The following is a 12,528-nucleotide window of genomic DNA, read 5'->3' on the forward strand; positions in this document are numbered from 1 at the left end:
GGAAGCCATCTGGATTCCCAAGGCCTCCAAGCTCAGAGCACTCACTCTGCATCCTGACCAGAGAGGACGCAGGATGCCCTCTGTTCTGGAATCACAGTATTTAGGGGCCAGGATGAGGCTGAGTCTAATCCTATCCCTTTCTAGGGGAGGTTGGAGGCAACCCTCAAGATCGAAGCTCCCTTCACCTTGCCCTGTATCTCCTGCTGCCCTTCCCCCCTAGAACAGAGGACAACGGGTCCCCAAGCAGTTCCAGGCTTCCATTACCTCTCCAGCCACACTTGGGGAAGGAGGAATCAGTTTGCTCTCTCTCTCGCTCTCTCTCTCTCTCTCTCTCTCTCTCTCTCTCTAACTGAACCCAAGGAGCTTCTATCTCGAAGCCACACGTCCAGCCTTATTTTATTTTGAAGCACAGTCTTGTTAAGTTGCTATATGTCTCACTAAATTGCTGAGGCTAGCCTTGACCCTGATATCTTCTTGTTTCAGTCTCCCAAGTACTAGGATTACCAGTGGGGGGCCACCATGCCTGGCATTTGGTTCGTGTTCTCTCTCTCTCTCTCTCTCTCTCTCTCTCTCTCTCTCTCTCTCTCTCTCTCTCTCTCTCTCTCTCTCTGTGGTATTGGGGTTCCTGGAAACTCTTCTACCTCTGGGTTACACTCCCAGACTTATTTTATATTTTTTTATTTGGAAAGAGGATCTCTTAAGCCAGCAAGACTGGCTCCGAACCTGTGCGATCCTCCTGTCTCCATCTCCCAAGCGCGGGGATTACAAGCGTGCGCCACCACGCCTGGCTTGGGTTCTCTTTTTAAAACCAGATTTAAGCCAGGCGTGGTGGCACACGCTTGTGATCCCAGAATTTGGGAGGCTGAGACAGGAGGATCACGGTTCATGGCCAGCCTCAGCTAATTAGTGAGGCCCTTTACAACTCAATGAGACCCTGTTTTAAAATAAAGACTAAAAAAAAAAAAAAAAATAGGGCTGGGGGCTCAGTGGTAGAATGCCCCTGGGTTCCATCCCCAGTACTACCAAAAAAACCCAAAACAGTTTTATATGGAATATTTGTCTCCATTCTGATGAGAATTCCCTCCTGGCTCCTTTGTTTGTTTTTCGATTGGGGGGGTCAGCTGGATTTGGCACAAGAGCTGGGCAACTGATCAGGTAGCAGGGTTAAAGGACAGAGTTATATTTACTTGGTCCTACAAGGGAATATAAGTAAATATGCTTACTTTGTTCTAATAAATTTAAGTGGATTTGTTCAGTTCCCACAATTCTGTGAGGTAGATGAGGGAACTGAGGCCCAGGAAGGGCACGGCATTGCCATGTCGCACTGCTACAAAGTGGCAGAGCTGGGATCGGATGTTAATTTAACTGGGTCCAGAGTCCAGGTTCTTGAGTTCTACACTAGTAAATAAGTGGATATACACCTGAACGCATTTTCTTTTAAAGACTGCGAGGTGACACTTGTATCTAAAATAATGTCTACTTGCAAGTGACAAGAATAATATAAAATTAAAAAAACACAACTTCCGCACCAACTTGTCGTTTTTATAGTTTCAAGTCCAAGATTAAGGCTATCTCCTCATGATGCTTCATACCCTGATACTTTATTTAGGAAAAGAGCCGGGAATGGTGACATACACCTGAAATTCCAGAGACTCAGAAGGCGGAGGCAGGAAGACCACAAATTTAAAGCCAGCCTGGGCAACTTAGTGAGACCATTTCTCAAAATAAAATACAAAAAGTGCTGGGTATGTAGCTAAGGGGTAGAGAGCCCTTAAGTCCAGTACCAAAATGAAACAAAACAAAACACTGAAAACATTTTGGACACCAGGATGAACTTGCCCAGTTTTAAAATTTCTCTGGTTGTATTTTGCAGACAGTCAGATTTGCCAGAATACTTCCCCAGAAGCAAGAAATCAATCTCATAGGATCATTCTAACCAGTAAGTGCTACTGAGACATCACTCAAAAAACCTAGCTTCTAAGGACAAACTTGTGGAGTAATCAAAAAAGTCCCACTAGGTGCACAAGACACAGTTAAACTGTGGCTTGGCCACACACACTGGGGATTCTGCCCTGTGGTTCAGTAACTGTAAACTGTCCTTTGGAATAACACAGGCCGGAAGCACATTACAGAGGGCAGCTAAAATGATCAGGGCAGCCCACTTACAGTATGAGATTAGGCTTTTAAAAAGGATTAGAGCTCCTTAATCTGGAGAGATGAAGATTAAGAGGGAATGATGATCAAAGTCTATAAAATCAGAAAGGAAATGGAGAATATGGCTACAAACCTGTCCACAAATGCCAGGATATTATAACAAGGGATAGCCCTGTAGAGTTCCTGGGGAATCACTTCAAGAGCCATAAAAGAGAAGGGACTATTTTCACAGCAGGTAATACATTTAGAGAATTATTATCTTGAGGAGTGACATATTCCGAGAATGAAGTTTAAGTGTAAAAAATGTTTAAGCAAACCTATGGATGGCAAAACCACAAGATATAACACTGGGAGGTTAAGAATGTTCTGGGTACATTTGAAAAGGAGTCAGTCAACCAATGATGGGTCCCAGCCTCGCCTGACATGCCCCTGCCTGGTGTTAACGGGCTGGGAGATCCACTGCTCCAACCACCTCGCGCCTCACCTCAGTTGTTCACCAGTATTCAGGACAAGACTCGTACCTATTCTTGTGCCCATTTTGGGTGTGTATTAGGAAATCTCAGAAACCTGGTACAACTGAGCTTCTCATTCCTTAGAGGGAGCTTTCTTTAATCCTTATCGAGGTCTTTGTCCTAGGATTTTGAATTAGAATTCAGGACAATGATCTGACCTTGATCCCCCCTAAAAAATATGAACTTGTTCCTTTAACCGTACCTCAAACCTAAAATCTTTATGTTGTACCCCAAGATAGAGACATTTCAAGCATGTTGCCATTGTTAGGGATAAAAACTGGTTGTAGCCGCTGTTGGGGAAGCTGCTTGTCATGTACTAACACAGGTTAATCAATTCAAACTTAAGGGGAAATTAAACATATTGGTTATGAGTATCCATCACAGCCCAAGATATTAAGCTATAAAATTGACCATAGTTAATGGAGACGCCAACATACTTTAGCAGAAGCAATGGCCCTGGTACGTATGTAGAAAAAAACTTTTGAGAGGGAACTGTTTCATCTTATATACAAAGCAGCCAAGTGTTTATCACTTTAAGTATCTAATAATAGATCACTGTTGGGGGCTAGGGAGGCTACCGTAGCAGGAGCCGGAGCAGTGGTGGACGGTACAGTGGAGAAGAAGATTTGACTAAGAGAAGAGTACCCTTCCAAAAATGATCTCATGCACAGCAAGGTAGGAGCGATATTTAACTACACTCACGTTTTCTTCTCTTTTTTTCTTCTTCTTTTTTTTGGTGGGTGTGTGGTACTTGGAATTAAGCCCACGGCCACTCTACTACTGAGCTGCACCCCCAGCCCTTTTTATTTTGCATTTTGAAACAGTCGCACTAAATTACTGAGTGTTGGCCTCTAATCTGCTATTCTCCTTTCTCAACCTCCCAAGCACTGAGATCACAGGCGCGCGCCACAACGCCCCACTTGTACTCATATTTTAAACTGCGTACATAAAATTAGTAAAAGGTGGCAATGTACAGGAGCAAATAAAAAGGCACCAAGGAAAGAGGGAGCAGAGATAGAAGTGAAGGTAGCAGAGACAGGCATGCATACAATAAGCAATATCTAATAACCCCGAGTTCTAACCCTGTCTACCAGTGCAAACTGGAAGCAATCTCTTGGTATCTTTTCAAATTGCAAGTTTGAAAACGTTCTTCGTGGTGGTGGGGAGTTATTCAAAGTCACTATTTTGTAGGGAATAAAAAAGTGGTGGAGATGGGGCAGTTTGGTGAGGGGCCCCGGGAAGGAGTTACCTAGGCTCTCATTGGAGACTTGGGAGCGATCTGGGCAAGGAAACTGGGACATCTGGAGTTCAGAAGTCGAGGAAAATGGGGAAGAAGCAGGAAGATGAATACACGATCATCAGGCACACAAAAGAACGGAGCAGAAAGAAGCCTGGGTTTGGGCACGGGCGTCTGGCAAGGAGGCCGGCAGCAGGGCTAATGAAGCATTTGCGGTGTGGGACGTTTGCCAGCGCAACAAAGAAGATGTGCTTGGGATCTGCAGATGTGCCAGGGCCCCCAGAGCAAAATAATGACATAATCACCATCAGTGTCACAGACCAGACTGTACACAAGGTGACGGGGAGGGGGCCTGCCACACACTCAGGGAGAACTTTTCTTGGCCCACGATGGCTGCAGCCCTGAGGCCAGGAAGCACACAGGCTTCCCCCTGCAGATCCACGTCTACATCTTAAATCCTGAGATGAGGCCAGTGCCTGTCTTTGTGAGATGTTCTCCTTCCAATCCCAGTACCTCCTAATGAGGCAAAACAACAACAACAACAACAACAAAAACAACAACAGCAACAAAAAAAAAACTTCAGTGGGACTCTCAGGGAATGGAAGAGGCTGTCTAAAGAGGAACAAGGGGTGGAGGGAACCCAGAGAGTTTTGCTAGTCAAATGTCCATCTCGGCCACAACTTCCATTAGCACACACAACCTAGGGTATACCTGTTATCAAGGACATCATGTTTGATACTGTGGAGAAAATGCAAGAAATATTGGGGGAGGGGCGCTGCGAGGGGGAGGGGACACAAAGTGTCTATAAATGGGCCACCTCAAAGCCAGCGCAAAGGCAGCACCAGGCCTGAGCCAGCCACCCCCACTCATCTTAAACAAGGACTCTCAGCAGGCCCCGTCACCTGCCTGTGGCTCCGGCTCAGTAAGGTGGGTGTGTTAGTACAGCTGTCTGGCTTTTAAGTGACTTTTGTCAGTTTGAAAGTGAAAGTCTGTTTGAGGAGCTGAAAGAACAATAGCTTGGAGCCGGAAGAAGAGCTCCATGCACAAAGGACTTGGCCACACTAGTGTCCCTTTTCATTGCTTCTCATGAAAGATTCATAAGAGTAACTTTAATTTTTTATGACCCCCTTTTTGGTATGACTATATTAGTTGTGTCAACTTCTACATTCAGGTTCTCTTTAAATACCAAAAGGTCTGTTGTGAAAATGTTTTCAAAGAGCAATGGGGACAGAGCTGATTGTGGCCACCCTGCCGGTCTCTTCCTCTAAAAGAAGTCACTAGCAGGGAGGGACACAGATTTCCTTTGAATATGGTTCCCTTCAACCCCGAAGCTGCCATGAGTGCTACAGTACAGTTATTTTAAACCTTGTTAATTTGCTAGCTCAATTGTTCCTTGGAAGAATGATCATATTTGTTTTTCTTGGCTTCACCCTATTTAACAGAAACAGTAGTCAAATGATCATTAATACATGGTGTTTCCCCCCTGTACTTCTCCAGTAGCTTTCCCCACACCGTCTCTTTATTTTGTGTCTCAGCTAAAACACAGACGGGGGGTGGGGCAGATTGTACTTGCTTTATGTCTTCACAAAATATCACTGAAGATTGGCTTAAGGTAATCCTCCAAGGTGAAATCATAGTTTTAAAACTGGAACGATGTGCTTTGAAGAATTAGACTCTGATGCTTCACCGAATAGAATGTTTACCAAAAAGATTCACGGTTTCAAACTTAGAGTGAAGAGTGGAAGAGAAATAAGTGATCATTAACATTTTTGCCCTACAAGCAACAAAGACCCAAACACTTATAATTAAATCCCATCCTACGTCTTATAGGTAGGGGAGGGGAAGGGATGAGAAAGTCTGATTTAAAATGTTATCTGCCCTGCAAAAAGGGACTGGCAACAACTTCGAAGGAGCTTTGGTTTTGCTAAATGAGTTTGTTTAATCGAGAACAGCCTGGATTTCAATAGGTCGTTAGAACTTCCTCAAACATTTAATCCAGGATGGGCTGAACACAATGATCTTGTCCCCCTGAAAGCTCCAGCCACCACCAGCGGCTCGCATAAGGGAACTTGCGTCCTCTCTCCTATTGATAACCCTTTGTGGGAGGAAGAAAAAGAGGCAAGGCAAGGAGAGCTGAATGTCAGACAATAGGCATCCCTCCACACTGTTTCTGAACTTTCCTCATCTCTGAAGGACAATTAATTATGAAGGCCTTAGGGGTAGGTCGAAGCAGGGAAAACCCACTGCTGCCTCAGCACCCCAGCCGCCACCTCTGTGTTTGCTAAATGCTTTGCCTGTTGGGGTACAGCCACCGAGGGAGCCGAGAGATCACTGGGAGAGGAGGGGAAGCAAAAGATTTTTTTGTGTGTGCGCCTGCCCTTGTATAATTCTATTCTCACTGTGAACTCATCCATACACAAAACACAAGGACAATTTTTTTTTTTTTAAAGAGAGAAAAGCCACAGGGTAGGTTACAGTCAGAAACAGGCACTCCGTGGTGTGCTAAAAAGGATGGTCTTTTCACCAAATCATTTCACAGAGGCAAAACAGACAAACACAAAGAGTTGAGACTTTTTCTCCTACATTAAATGGAGTTAACTGATAAGGTCAGACATATGATACCTAAAGACACGAATCTGTGAACTCTTGAAGTCAAAGGGCCTCTCTGTGCCGAGGAACAATCTTTCAAAGGAAATAGATCATAGAACTCCACTGAACCCCCTTTAAACTTTATGAAGCAGGAGGAGAAAAAGCTCTAAGTAGGGAAGCTTGACAGAAGAGCCTTGAACTATTTTCTGAAGGAAAGATGAGACCCTCCCTAGGCTGCCACAAAACATCTTTTTTTTTTCTAAAGGCTCCTCTGAACTTTGATATGTGCCAAGACACTGCTATTGAAAGCTGTATAATTATGTGCTCTACCACTGTAGAAAATGCTTTGTTCGCCCCAACAAAGGACAATAAGCAAAGTAAAGCGGCATTACGCTGTATCTTTTTCTTTAAGAATGTTGAGAAAGGTCATGGAATGCTATAACTAATAAAGCTGTTGAGTAAGGAGGTTTTAAAGTTGATCTTACTGTGCTTGAATGTAACCCAATGACAAAAAAGACACGGGAGGCTAAAAATGCAATGACATTACCAAATAGATGATAAATCAATGGGCCCGCTTCATTATACTGATGAACACCTTGAATCTCAAAAGGACTGCAGCAAAGAAATGAGCCCTGCTGCAGGCTCAGGGCTCGGGGTGCTCCTTGCCCCTCCCCCACCCTGCGGCCCCGCTCCCAGCCTGCGGCTGGTCCTGGTCTCTCCTCTCCTTCAATTTCAGGCAATCATTCTGCAGAAGGAATATGTTCCCAGACAGCCATGTGCGTACATATATTTAGAGAACATTCATTTAGTCTCTTAAAAGATCAATTTGGCTTGTCAATGGTGGGACTGGCAAGGGAAGAAATGGTAAGTGTTCTTTTTCCTCCTCGCCACCCACTAAGAGTGTGTTGTGTGATCATTTAAACGGCTCAGCGGCTTCGAGGCCAAAAGACGGCAGCGGCAGTAAGAGGTTTTCAGTCATGTGCCAGTCTGCCAAATGATCGCTCATATTTAAGTATCTATTTGGAGCAGAGGGAAGCGCTTCCTAAATCCACCTGTCCTCGTTCTTCTTTAAAGAGATCACAACTCAAATGAAAGACTTCCAAGCATATTAAATCTTCTTAAGGATGGCTTTGGTTGAAAGCAGGAGTGGGTGGGAGGGGCACGGTGAAGAGAGGGCATTCCATGTGTGTGTGTGTGTGTGTGTGTGTGTGTGTGTGTGTGTGTGTATGTGAGAGAGAGAGAGAGAGAGAGAGAGAGAGAGAGAGAGAGAGAATCTATGTAAGTGTACCACTTTTTATTTTTTGTTTTCAAAGAAACTAAAAAGATACCTGCAAAATACCCTCTTTCCTGTTACGTGTCAACTAGAGAAATGTCAAAGCCACTGGCTCTGCGATGTGGCGTGTGCTCGGTGAGATACTATTTCTATCAGTACCTTAGGAAGCGGCATTTGCAAGCCCACTAAATGAATGAATCAAGTTCCTATAGTCCATTTATTTATAAGCCTTCTACCCCCCCAAACTGAGCTTTTAGTGAAGGCAAGGGAGATTAGTCATTCTTACTGGGAACTCTGACTCTGCCTACAAGTACGTGACCAGTCGTGGAGGGGTCCAGAAGGGATGCCTGGTTCTCCACAGTGGGGGAAAAGCGAGCTCATGGTACCCAGACTGAGAAAGAATGATCCATGTCCTTTGATGATGGTTTTTATCAAGAGGGAGTCTCTTCCCAACTTATACTCAGGACATCCCAAACCTCCAACCTCTGGATCATTCTGTCTGTCTTAACTGTACCATACAAAGTGGCCACCCTGAGTAATGTAGTCAAACCTAGTGGCCACAGGCTCCTTAAATAGTGCAATTAAGCTGGGTGTGGTGGCGCACATTTGTAATCCCCGCACTTGGGAGGCTGAGACAGGAGGATCACGCTGGTTTGAAGCCAGCCTCCCTGGTTTAAGAGACCCTGTTTCCAAAAATATATATAAAATAGGTCTGGGAGTGTAGCTCGGAGGTAGAAGGGTTTCCAGGAAACCCAGTACCACCATCAAATAAAAAAAATAGTGCAATTAACTTTTTTGAGTTATCCAAGCCAGTTGCCCCAGTTGAACTTTTTGAAAAATAGGTAAGCCAGCCTCAGAAACTGACAGCGACCACACAGTTCCTTCTCTGCTCCAGCTGGGAGAGAAATAAAAATGCAACAGAATGCAACTCGTGGGCCCCTGAAGTCTGAAGTATCAGCTTGATTTAAACACTGGGAAGAAATGCCAAACCTTATTTCCTTCCCCATAAAAAAAATATTTTTTGGAAGCTCTTCAAAGTGAATTGAGAATGAAGCATGGAAACATATACCATAACACCTAGAAAGACAAATATATTGTTGCCAATCTCATTAAATGTGAGAGGCAGGCGTGAGAGATACAGCCCATAACTGAACACCCTTCCCCTGCGCACCTTGGCATGCCCGACCCCGGGGAATGAAGCCAACTCTCCTCCCCACAGCACAAACTAAAAATGTACTGGATTTTTTTTTCCCCTTCAGTGTCTTCTTCCACATCCCCTGGGTCGTCTCAAACTCTCACCACCCCAAGTCTGGATGCTGTGCCAAGAATCTTGGCAATTGTGTAAACTGATACAAAAGGCAGAACAAGCTCTCCTGTCACTTAGAATGTCCTGGCTCATACAGTCCAGGAAATGCAGGGTCTAGCAGAGGAGAGCAGAGCAAGCCACTCCTTCTTTACCAGAGATAAACCTTCCCCATCTGCTTTATTTTCCCGTGGGCCAGGGGTCAGCAACCTCTGTAGCCTGCAGAGCAGCAGGGGCAGGAGGGGGATGGTGTTAAGCACTAACAGAGGTGCCTCAGCAAGCTATGACAGAGGCAGGGTGGAGCAGAAAGGTGAACACAGACAGGGAGTAGAGGAAAAAAAGAAAGAAGGAAAAAGTGCTAGGGAAGGAGGAAAGGGCAGATTCTCCTCCTTAAACCTCTTCTTCCTCCCTGGTTCTACTGGCTCCTGACCACCTAGAATAATTTTAAAAACAGTGCCGGGGGTGGCATATACCTGTAATTCTAGTACTTGGGAAGCTGAGACAGGAAGATCATAGGTTCAAGGACATCCTCAGCAATTTAGTGAGACCCTTAGCAACCTAGGAAGACTCTGTTTCAAAATATAAACAAAACAAAATAGGGCTGGGGGTGTGGCTCAAAGGTAGAATGCCCTTGGGTTCAGTCTTCAGTACTGCAAAAACAAAAAACAAAATAAAAAACCTAGTAAAGCTTTAGGCAAACTGAAGTGTTTTTAGTGTCCATGTCCTGATATCTGCCCACATTAAATAAGTTAATATCGGTTGAAACCCTCAAAGAATGCCTGGAATAATAGTAAACAGTCAACCAGCGTTGGCTATTTTAAAATTGCCATAAACAACTGATTGAGAAATTTAAAATGCAATAAATAATACATTTTTATTATTCGACTAGCTAATACAGGTAGGTTAATATATTAGTATCATGAAGACATAACTGTACCATTCTTTGTTTACAAATTTAAAAAGAGGATGCGTAGGTCTCCACTTTGCCATCCTCTTCGCTAGCTCATACTTAAACTACAGGCTCATTTTACTTCACCTGAAGAGTAGAAACGTCAATGCAAAAGCAAAGCACTGCACACACTATCAGTTGAGATTTTCTGCTCGAGGTGCCAGGTTGACTTTTGGCTTCCAGCCACTGGCAAAGCTACAGTGATAAGAATGGTGGCTTTTTAAGCATCTCACTTAAGCAGTGACCTCCATGCTCAAAGGCACAGAAAATAGGGGATCCCCTTATCTGAAGCTTTTGTTAGTGGATGTGCCAAACTGAGATGCAAAATTAAAAAACTCCTTAGTGACGCTGGGCTCCTATGTGGTTGTGGGTGTGCATATATGCACATGTATGTGTGAGTGTGTACAGAGAAAACGGCACAGTGTGTGTTCCTGACTCCTACTTCCCACATTTCCAGAAAGAGCCTGGTGTTTTAGTGAAGGAGGAATTAGGCCCAGAATAGTCAAATAACTTGTCTGAAGTCACATGAGAAGTGGCAAAATTCCTGCCCAAGCTCCATGCTCCTTGCAGTGAAACAGTCTTAAAATAGACACTGCAGATAAAGGAGAGGTGGCCTGGCTGGAAGTGGTTATGATTCACAAAGAGAAAAACATCAGATGTTAATCATGTTAAAGGGGGATTTGGACGGTGCTAAATGGAGCAGCTTGTTGGGTACTTCTTGATGCCAGTGTCCCCTGTTTATGTCATTTTGGTGCTTTCGCTCAGAGTAGAGGATTAAATTCCACCCAGGTAAAGTTTAAATAACCCTGAAAACCGTAACGTGTACTTTAAGGATTTGTTCCCTGGAGAACCCCATACATCAGAAAAGCAAAAATTATCTCAGGAATCTTGAGCAATTCTTTTATGAAGCTTGATGTGTGCTGCTGAGGGAAGTTTATGTCATCATATAATGTAAATAATTCACCAGCACACAGTAGAAGTCTCCCAGTTTAAGGTTTAGAAAAAGTGGGGTGGGGGAAGAAATGAAGCTCTTAATAAGATTTCTTTAAAATTTTCAGCCACAATCATATTTTTCAGCCATAGGTGCTTGTATTCTGTCAATACAGTAAGGCAGTAATCTGTTACAACTGAGATTGTGTGTGTGTGGTGGTGGGGGGTACTGGGGATTGAACCCAGGTGCTTTCTACCTCCATGGTGCACCCCTAGCACTATTTTATTTTTACTTTTAAACAGGGCCTTACCAAGTTGCTGAGGGACCTTGCTAACTTGCTGAGGCTGGCCTCAAACCTGTGATCCTCCTATCTCAGCCTTCCAAGTACTAGGATTGCAGTCACGTGTAACCACACCCAGGTAAAACTGAGATTTTTTAAAAACATAGATTTTAGAATTGTAGATCAGTACTCCAGGAATCCTTAAATTTGTCAGCAAAGGAAAAACTTCATTTACAGTATGTTTGGCAAGAAATACATTGGCCTTGAAAAACAAAGACACAGTAGTAGCTTGAGTTATAACTATACAAACTTTCAAGGAAAAACTATGACTTCTCCCATTGCTAAGTGTGCATAGTTAGTTCTCTGTAACTCATTTATACTGCCCAGAATTAAGGAGAAGAGCTGAACATCGGTGGGCAAGGAGGGAGAGTCCCTTTATTGACAAAACCAGATCGAGGTATCCCTCTCTCCTTTGAAATTAAGACCTTCCTGGGCATTCTGGGTACCTGTCTATAGGAGAGAAGCAAGAATGTTCACATATGGTCCCTTTAAGAACAGATGTGGGAGAAAAAAATTTCCTACCCTCAGGGAGGCACAGTATCTAACCAAGATGATACAAGAAATGGGCCAGCATTATCAAACCACAGCCCATCTATTCTCCACATCAAGGGTTCGGCCTGCAGAACTCTTGCCCTGTTTCCACTTCCAACTATTGTTGCTTCAGCCTGCAGGGCTCAGCAAAATGGCTTTGTGAGTCCAGGGAGATTTGCTGGTGTTGTCTCGTAGAGAGTCATCCCTAGGTCATGCAAACGGTTTGCTGAGGCACCGCATCAGCCTACAAAGAAATGCCTTACTCATAGCTACGAGTCTCTCATTATTGCCTGGACATGGCTTCCCGGAACAGTTAGTGTTGCTTTGTGTGCATCTAGAATGTGCATGTTGTAGATATATCTAAGAGGGCACCAGAGCACACGAACAAAAGGCATCATGCTTGCCAAGGCACACACGTGCAAAATGAACACACAAGCCTCCCGTCTCCAAACGCGAAAACAGAAAGAGCAACCAAAAGAGATGTTGGTGGAGTTCTTTTGATATATATATTGAGTACATTTTCATATCAATGGATTCGTAAAATAAACGAATGTCCATTAAAGTTAAAAACCATGGAATCACTCCCCTGTCAATACTCCTAGTCTTTTTCAGAAAACTTTTGTAGCTCCCATTTTACAGAGCATGCATCAGCTCAACTGACATTCCGAAACATTCTGTGAAAAAGATATCTAAGACCAGGGGGTTCACT

At 44.0% G+C, this 12,528-nt stretch overlaps 1 protein-coding gene across 1 annotated transcript in view; it reads right to left on the reverse strand.

Annotated features, from left to right (window-relative positions):
- Positions 1–12,528, reverse strand: part of PROX1 (prospero homeobox 1) — a gene marked incomplete at both ends in the record, with an annotated part of 41,597 nt that overhangs the window by 13,167 nt on the left and 15,902 nt on the right. The window lies entirely within an intron of this gene.

Source organism: Muscardinus avellanarius (assembly GCF_963383645.1).
Source record: "Muscardinus avellanarius genome assembly, chromosome: 7".
NCBI lineage: Eukaryota > Metazoa > Chordata > Mammalia > Rodentia > Gliridae > Muscardinus > Muscardinus avellanarius.